General features: G+C 45.0%; 1 protein-coding gene across 4 annotated transcripts in view; it reads left to right on the top strand.

Moving 5' to 3' along the window:
* Nucleotides 1-494: 494 nt before the first annotated feature.
* The window catches only part of baz2ba (bromodomain adjacent to zinc finger domain, 2Ba), a gene marked incomplete at its 3' end in the record, with an annotated part of 112,039 nt that continues 104,100 nt past the window's right edge, over nt 495-8,433 (top strand). For all 4 annotated transcript variants that reach the window (XM_083662299.1, XM_083662298.1, XM_083662297.1 and 1 more), the window contains exon 1: nt 495-566. The remainder of the gene's footprint in view (nt 567-8,433) is intronic.

Genomic DNA, 8,433 nt, shown 5'->3' with positions numbered 1-8,433 from the left:
GGCAGAGGCACAAATTAATGATTTTCTTAAAAAAAATTATATTAATTTATTATTATAAAAAATAATAATTTCTCTAGACACATTGTTGAATATGCTTGCTTGCCTTGCGATGATCACTGCACGGGTTTTAAGTTACGACCACATCAATTAAAGTTATACCGCTATGTTGTGGGAGAGCCAATTACAATGTCACATTAAAAGTAATAAAACGGTCAGTAATTGTAGTATCCTCTCCCGTCGACTACCGCTGCTGGCTGCACAAATAATAAGTTTTCTTTGTGTGGCAGTGTTGAGCTGACGTCAGGTCGGTTCCTTGAAGTGGAGCTGAATAAACCTTGAGAAGAGTCTCCTTCAATCTGCTGTTAGTAACTACACACACACACTCACACACACCGAGACTCAATTACTGGCCAATTCCCTTCTTTAGCATTTCGTCCCCGACCTCTTTCATAACCATAATCGAACAAGGAAAAAGAGACGGAGAGGAAGGTCAGCCGAAGTGTTACGCGAACTCAAACATCCACGTTGGAAATAACTAAAGTGCCGAAAGTAAAAAAAGAAAAAAGGTAAGTCTTTTATTTCACAGCTTACGCTTCGGTGTGTGTGTGTTTTTTTCATCCGCGGAACAAGCGATGAGCAGTGTACGTTACGTTTAGCTGGCTTGCCTTTCCCTGTGTTTTAGTTTCTTCGCTTTTCTCTGCTTGTACTGGATTATTGGAACTTGTTTATAACGATGACGATGTAATTCATTCAATCCGCGATCGGGGGCGAGTCGTCGGCTGGTTAGATCGGGTCAAATCCACAAAGTTTTTTTTTCTTGATATAAAAACGAAGTGTTTTTCCTCGTCAGTGTGTGCGGTGGTGGTGACCTGATAGTGGGAATCGTCTTTGTGTCCCTCTCTCTCTCTCTCCCTCTCTCGCGTTCTCCCTCTTGCGCGGTTGTCTTTGATAACAACTTGTTTTTATCAGTGAGAAATGTAACTTTTGATCGGCTCCGGGGGTTATTGTTTATTGCTTTAATGTACCGCGGATCTATGTACGGTTGTTGGTTTTGGTGGCATATTTGTGTTGCTGTTGTAATCGTCAGGGTAAACTAGGGGAGGCACTGGACTAACCGCCGCTGGTCCTCGCTGTCCGTTAAATCCATCCAGTTTAATAGTCCCCTCAACGCGAATACAAAACAATTAGCGACAAATACATAAATATCCCCTTCGCCTCGGATTAAAGCGGGATGTATAATATTATTTATTTTGCTCCACAGCTGGTGCGAGTTTGAGCGATCGTGTTTGCAAACATTGGCCAGGCTCTCTGCCTAGAGCTGCTGATCGCGGTGGCTTCCTCAAACGGAGAGGCACGCAGGCAGCCCAGGCAGAGCCGCCGCCTGGCCGACTTGTTGAAATTTATCCCTTTGTGTATATTACAATATCCTCCATTTTTTTCTGCCCCTTCCAAAACAACAAGCCTCTCGCCATCTTGGTTGATTTAAATCCGTCCCCCAAGCACCTCCAGTACCTTTCTCTCTCTCCTCTCCTCTCTCACTCACACTAGATTGGAATAGGATCCATGTTTTTTCCCCCTCTATCTGCTTCTCCACTGAGAAAGTTTTAGACTTTTAAAGGGGGGAAACGTTGCTATCACGTGTTGTGAAGTTTTTTCTGTATGTGTGTGTGTGTGTGTGTGTGAGAACATTGTTACATTGTTACATTTTGTGGCTTTTGCCAGCGATGAGTTGATACATTGTAACACAGTGAAGGGAAGGGATATATAGCCTATAAGGATGCACTGACCAAGACATTTTCTTTGAAAAGCAAAATGTATAGTAGTGGTATTAACGTTTATTATGATATGACAGGATTTGCTTTTTGGAGAGACAGGTGCAGATGGCATTTCTTTGTTGTACAAATAGATTGTACTTGTTTTAGTCGACGTTGAATTTGATTTCACTGCGCTTCAGTGCTAACGTACATATGTGCAACTGAACATGAATGAATGAATGAATGGATGGATAGATGGATGGATGGTTGTGGGGGGAGGATTTAAGGAAACAAGGGAGGAAGGAAGGAAGGAAGAATACTAATTACCAAGAATGAGATTAGAGGAAGTTCAGCCAAACTGAAACATAGAAATTGGATGTCATCGTTATAACAGAAGTTTTTGTTGTTGACAAGAATTGCATCTGGCATTTCTTTGATATAATAATCATTTAAAAAACGGGTGACAGGAAACCTTTGTTTATTTTGTGTGCTGATCACTTACACAAAGTTGAACTAAAGTATCACATGTGCTATCTCTCACGCACGCACGCACTCACACACGCGCACGTGCACACACACACACACACACACACACACACACGCACACACGATGTTTGCTTTAGCCCTGACTGAGCTGATAGCCAAATGCTTTGCAACAGTTTAGAGATCAGATCGAGATAGACTCTCAGGCTCTTTTGCCAAAACAACTGTCAACCGACTGGAATCTGGTGACCGACCTTATTTAGTTTCTGTCCGCGTCCTGAACATTGCGTTACCTCGCTGCTTACCTCATCCCCGTTTGTCCTGTCCTCTGAATTTAAACTTGATCTCCACTTCTACCTCGTGTCCAGTAAGCACTTTAAGAAGAGACAGAGGGGGGGGCGGTGGGGGGGGGGGAGATAGAAACCATAGCACTGCTTTGAAATGGAAAATGTAATCATTTCACCTCCCACCTCTTTTGTTTGCCCGTTTATTGCTGTAAAAGCTGGAGTGCAGAGGAGCAGATGTTGAGCCAAACATGAAGGCGCGGTGCCTCTGTCCTTATGGGGATGACTCTCCCTCCTCTCAGCGCTCTCAGGCAGCGTCATGACAGCTGCTGGATTTCATGGAGCTGCTAAGAGAAGCCATTAGTGGTATCAGTGAATTGAAACGGAACAGTCCCCCCCCACCCCCGCTTGGTTTTACACCACTATTATGTCTATTGTTAGCTTCATGTTGCACCTATTTGTGTGTGTCGATGTGTGTGTTTTCGTGTGCTGCTGCTGAACAGAACACACATCCCAATGAGAAGGAGCACTATAATATACTTGTGTGTTGTGTGTGTTTCCCCCGTCATTTGAGGGAGAGCGAGCGCAAACGGGGAGAAAGGGGGCAACAGATCTGTCAGCGTTTGTTTGCCATGTTGGTTTGAAATGAAAACACACACTGTGTACTGCTACCTCAAGCACACTCAAATCAGAGATGCCTCTGCTTGCCAGGCAAAGAGAAAAAAAGGACAATCGACTCCGGAGTTTGGAGTTTCATCCATTTCATTCTCTCTCTCTCTCTCTCTCTCTCTCTCTCTCTCTCTCTCTCTCTCAAATTGGAGATGTTTTGGAAGAGCTAAAGAAGGACCTCCGCTTGACTTGAACATTTGAGGAATTAAGCACAGGCATAGTTAAGTCCTATTTGCATGTCTACCAAAGTCGCGGCAAACGGTTGCTATTGACTAAGCTGATTATAGGTGAAATTAGGTTCACGTCGAGCCGTGTGTCTGGGGTGGCTGGATCTGACAGGACTTGGACGGCTTTTGAGGAGACAATCCCGTGTGCACACACAAGGCCGTATTCCAGTGTAATCCTTCCCTATTGAAATGGGGCCTAGCAGTTTTGGAGGAAGCTCATTGCTGGTCGTACTTGTACTTTTGAAATGAGGTAAGGTGAGATGATCGATGAACTTGAATGATAGGCAGTAGGCACATGTTTGTCGCTGATGATCGCTGCTTGTGTGAATGTATCTGGGGCTGAATAGATTTCTAAGTGACAGCATGTATCATAATATAGCCTAAAAGCTGCATGTTTTAGGCCCAATACGTACACAGAAACCTACATGTTAATTAATGGACAATGTGTTGTCTCTTACCAGTGAGATAGCCTATATCTATAGGCTATATATATATATATATACACTATATATATAGCCTATATATATATATATATATATATATATATATATATATAGGCTATAGGCTATATATATTATATATATATATATAGCCTATAATATATAGCCTATATATATATACATATATCAGTGCTTCTCAAAGTGTGGTCCGGGAACCCCCAGCGGTGCTTGAAGGCAAAAAGGAGAATCATTATTTTCACTATAATTCCATCCATAAATAACACAATAGCAGGATGTAGTGTATAACTGTTTTGGTCATGGGTTTCATACACTTTTCTGTAATAAAGCCTTTAAGAGCAAAAATCTAATCAGATGGGAGGGGGGGGTTGGGGGGTGGCCCTGGGACAAAATCTTATCAAACGGTGGTCCGTGGTCTAATTTGTGTCAGTTTAGGGGTCCTTGATGGCGCGAAAAAGTTTCGAGAACCACCGGCCTACAGTATATAAATCATTAACGATTCAATGTCCGCCGCCATATAGTGGCTTGGATTTTTGCTTTTTTTTCCGTAATTTGACAGAGACGAATTAGACCTATAAACAATCTATTGATAATAACGGCCATCTGGGAGCCCTGACAAATCTCTGCATGACACAGAACTGTGAAAATCTACAGAGGAAGTGGAGGTCTGCTCTGTGTTACAGTCAAAGACAGCGATCCAAGAAGAGCTAATAGTTAAGACAGACAGGGTCCTGCTTCTTATATTTCCCCATCTCTCTCTCTCTCTCTCTCTCCGTCTCTCTCTCTCTCTCTCTCTCTCTCTCTCTCTCTCCATCCTTTGCTCATTTACATAATGACTGCGCATGTACGTACACGGCAAACAATAATGACAGATGAAATAACGTAGCAAGACATAAGTACTTTTAACAGATGTTTTTCAAGTAGCCATTAATCCTATAAGGACTAATGGCCCTTTGAGAAGCAGTGGCATTTTAGCAAAAGGCCCTAAAAGCTTCGAGGCAGTTAGATTGATAACGGCTCTATATTGGTGGTGATCACATTGGGTTCTGCTGTGTATATCCAGCAGAACGGGCCTGGCACCGCCTGGCGTCTGATCCGGGCATCGGCCCCGGCGCTTTTCGAGTGTTTTGTACTGTGCTGGATCCATGCGTTCAGCAGCACAACTCATTTGATATTTGTTGACCAGGCCCCTGCAGGTTCATGTCCTCTGCAGTTGGGACAGTCGATCGCTACGCTAACCTTATTTTACCTTGCTATTTTCGGTCACGCCGCAGTGGACACTGGACGTCCCTGGTAATCGTCAAGGTACACAAATAATTGTCTAAAGTGCAATGCACACACACCGGCCGCGGGCATATTACATGCGAGCCTTTTCAAATAGTGCGGTTGTGTCTTTGGCGTACACAGTAGTGTCTGTTTGCCTACAATGAGAAATGCATCTGTGTTTTTGTCTCGGGGTATAGGGCTAATGACATTGATCGCTGGTAGTTTTTTCGATGTGTACGTCTCGACGATATAATAGACCCTTCTCACGGGGGCCATTTTGTGTCCAAAAGGCAGGGTAAACACAGGTGCAAGTAAAACACTAATGAGGGTTTCAAACTTCTATGATTGGAATTTGGAAACCCTCATTAGTGTATTGCTTGCACCTGTGTTTACCCTGCCTTTTTGACACAAAATGGCCCCCGTGAAAAGGGTCTATTGAAAGAAAAACAAGACACTTTTTCCCCCTCCTGTCTGGATTACATATGGTGGATTAACTAGCAAGACAACATGCCGCGTAAAGTGCAACTGGGTCACCCTATGTTGACTTTCAGCAGACACACAAGACAGAGTGGCCAAATTTGGGAGGCGGAGGCGATAAGCTGCTCGGGTTGTTGCCGCGCGTCCCCTGAGCCTCTCTTTATCATTCAATGTGAGAATTTCCTTGATGAAACTCAAGGTTGTTTGTGTGCACGCGGGTTGTCTTGTGCGCGGCTCGTCTCGTCGGGACGCCTGTTTTTCCCGCAGCAAGGTGAAAAGGTTGATTTCCTCGCCTTCCCGCCCCCCCGAAGAGACGCCGTGTTTGGGAAAAAGTCTCGGCTATACTTTCTCTAATGAAGTCTCGAAAGGTCTCGGTGATTTCTTCTTTCCCTTCACTTCGGGGCTGCTTTTGTTTTCGACATCAGCGGGGGAGAGAAGGTGAAACCGGTGAAAAGCGTAGATGCATTATTATTACTCGCCCGGCAGAACCGACGCTTTTAGAAGTCCTCAAGGTTCACCGTTTCTCTCTCTCTCTCTCTCTCCATCGCATATTCATGCCGCGGTTACAGATAAAGCAAAGAAGACCGACCATCACCTGATCCGAACTTAAAAGCATCTCTTTATAATGTGTGTTTTTACAAAACAGAGAGAGTGCAGGGAGCAGAACAAACAAACATGGCGGCAAAAACAAATGTGCGTTAGTCCGCATTAGCTTCATAATATGGCGTCGGGGAATCATCGTTTTTCTGAAGAGAAACCAAACGTTTGTGTTTTTTTGTGTCATTGTAAGCCCCTCCCACCCCCCCCTCGGGCCTACGTGACAATCAATACATTTTGGTTTGGCGCGGACGTGATAATGGAGCCCAATGATCATGTAAATGACGTCGGAACACCCCCGCTGTTTGGCCTCGGTGTTTATTATCACGCCTTGACATTCTCAAGCCGTCGTTACTGCGTTTCCACTTTTCCCTGGGAATTCTCCCATGCTGGAATAATGCTCACATGGGAAAGGATCCCTGGGATGGGGAAAGGAAACGGAGGAACGAGGTTTTTTGGACGTGGGAAAATGGGAACGATATTGGTTTTCTCTATTGGTGTGCCACCTGGGTCATTGGGATTCTTGATGATACTATACAGAAAAGCTTGTAGCAGCAGCCAGGCAGAGGAGCTGTTAGGACACACACATGCACACACACGCACATACACACAGGCAGACACACTCACACACACACACACACACACACACACACACACACACACATACACACACACACACACACACACACACACACACACACACACACTTGCTGTCACAACACATGCATTTTGCACACAGGCAGGGTCAGGATACACACACGCACACACACACACGCACACACACACACAGACATTCGCACGAATGCACGAGAGTGCGCCTCGACAGCCCCCCACATTTATTGATCGTCCCGAGCATTTAGAATCTGGTCACTGCTCCACAAAGGCTTTTGATTTTAGCTGCGCTGGCAAAGCTCGCTCCTCCCGAACCACGCCGGAATATTTAATATATTTGACTCCTCGGGAACGCCACGAGAAATGACACGGATATAGAGAGGGAAAAAACAAATAGGAAAAACCACTATGGCTATGGAATAGCTATATGTATATCGTTATGTAAACCATGCTGCTACAATCACCTCTCACTGTGTAGCCGCCGTTGGCGTAAAGTGCTTCAGTTTGGAATAAAAACCTCCATATACTGTATATACAGCATGTGAGGACTTTTGATCTGAGGATTTTGTTTTATTATTTCTCTCCAGAGAGAGAGATCGAGGAGGAACACATCCTGGACTGAAGCTAACGCGACCTAGCGACATGTTGCCTTGTTAGCAGAGCAGGGTGTGTGAGCAGGCGGTTTGGATTAGTCATTGTTGGACTGTGTTATTTTAGCACTGTAAGGTTCAAACATGAGATGGAGGCAATCAAGTGTGTCTCTACTCCTCCACAGAGGCCAGTGTGTAGAGAGAGCGTTGACTTCCAGTTGTACAAAGTGCAGCCTATTATCTCCTCTTCCTGTTGTACCAGATGTCAGGAGGACGTCATCATGTGTTGGTCTGTGCCTCTCTCGCTCCAAACACAACAAGACAACGTGTTGGTCTGTGCCTCTCTCACTCCAAACACAACAAGAGAACGTGTTGGTCTGTGCCTCTCTCACTCCAAACACAACACGACAACGTGTTGGTCTGTGCCTCTCTCACTCCAAACACAACACGACAACGTGTTGGTCTGTGCCTCTCTCACTCCAAACACAATGAGACAACGTGTTGGTCTGTGCCTCTCTCACTCCAAACACAACAAGACAACGTGTTGGTCTGTGCCTCTCTCACTCCAAACACAACACGACAACGTGTTGGTCTGTGCCTCTCTCACTCCAAACACAACAAGACAACGTGTTGGTCTGTGCCTCTCTCACTCCAAACACAACACGACAACGTGTTGGTCTGTGCCTCTCTCACTCCAAACACAACAAGAGAACGTGTTGGTCTGTGTCTCTCTCACTCCAAACACAACAAGACATGTTGGTCTGTGCCTCTCTCACTCCAAACACAACAAGACAACGTGTTGGTCTGTGCCTCTCTCACTCCAAACACAACGAGACAACGTGTTGGTCTGTGCCTCTCTTACTCCAAACACAACAAGACAACGTGTTGGTCTGTGCCTCTCTCACTCCAAACACAACAACACAACGTGTTGGTCTGTGCCTCTCTCACTCCAAACACAACGAGACAACATGTTGGTCTGTGCCTCTCTCACTCCAAACACAACGAGACAACGTGTT

Source organism: Poromitra crassiceps (assembly GCF_964638095.1).
Source record: "Poromitra crassiceps genome assembly, chromosome: 28".
Taxonomy (NCBI): Eukaryota; Metazoa; Chordata; class Actinopteri; order Beryciformes; family Melamphaidae; genus Poromitra; species Poromitra crassiceps.
Note: the sequence above shows the minus strand (reverse complement) of the source record. Positions and strands in the feature narration are given on the sequence as shown.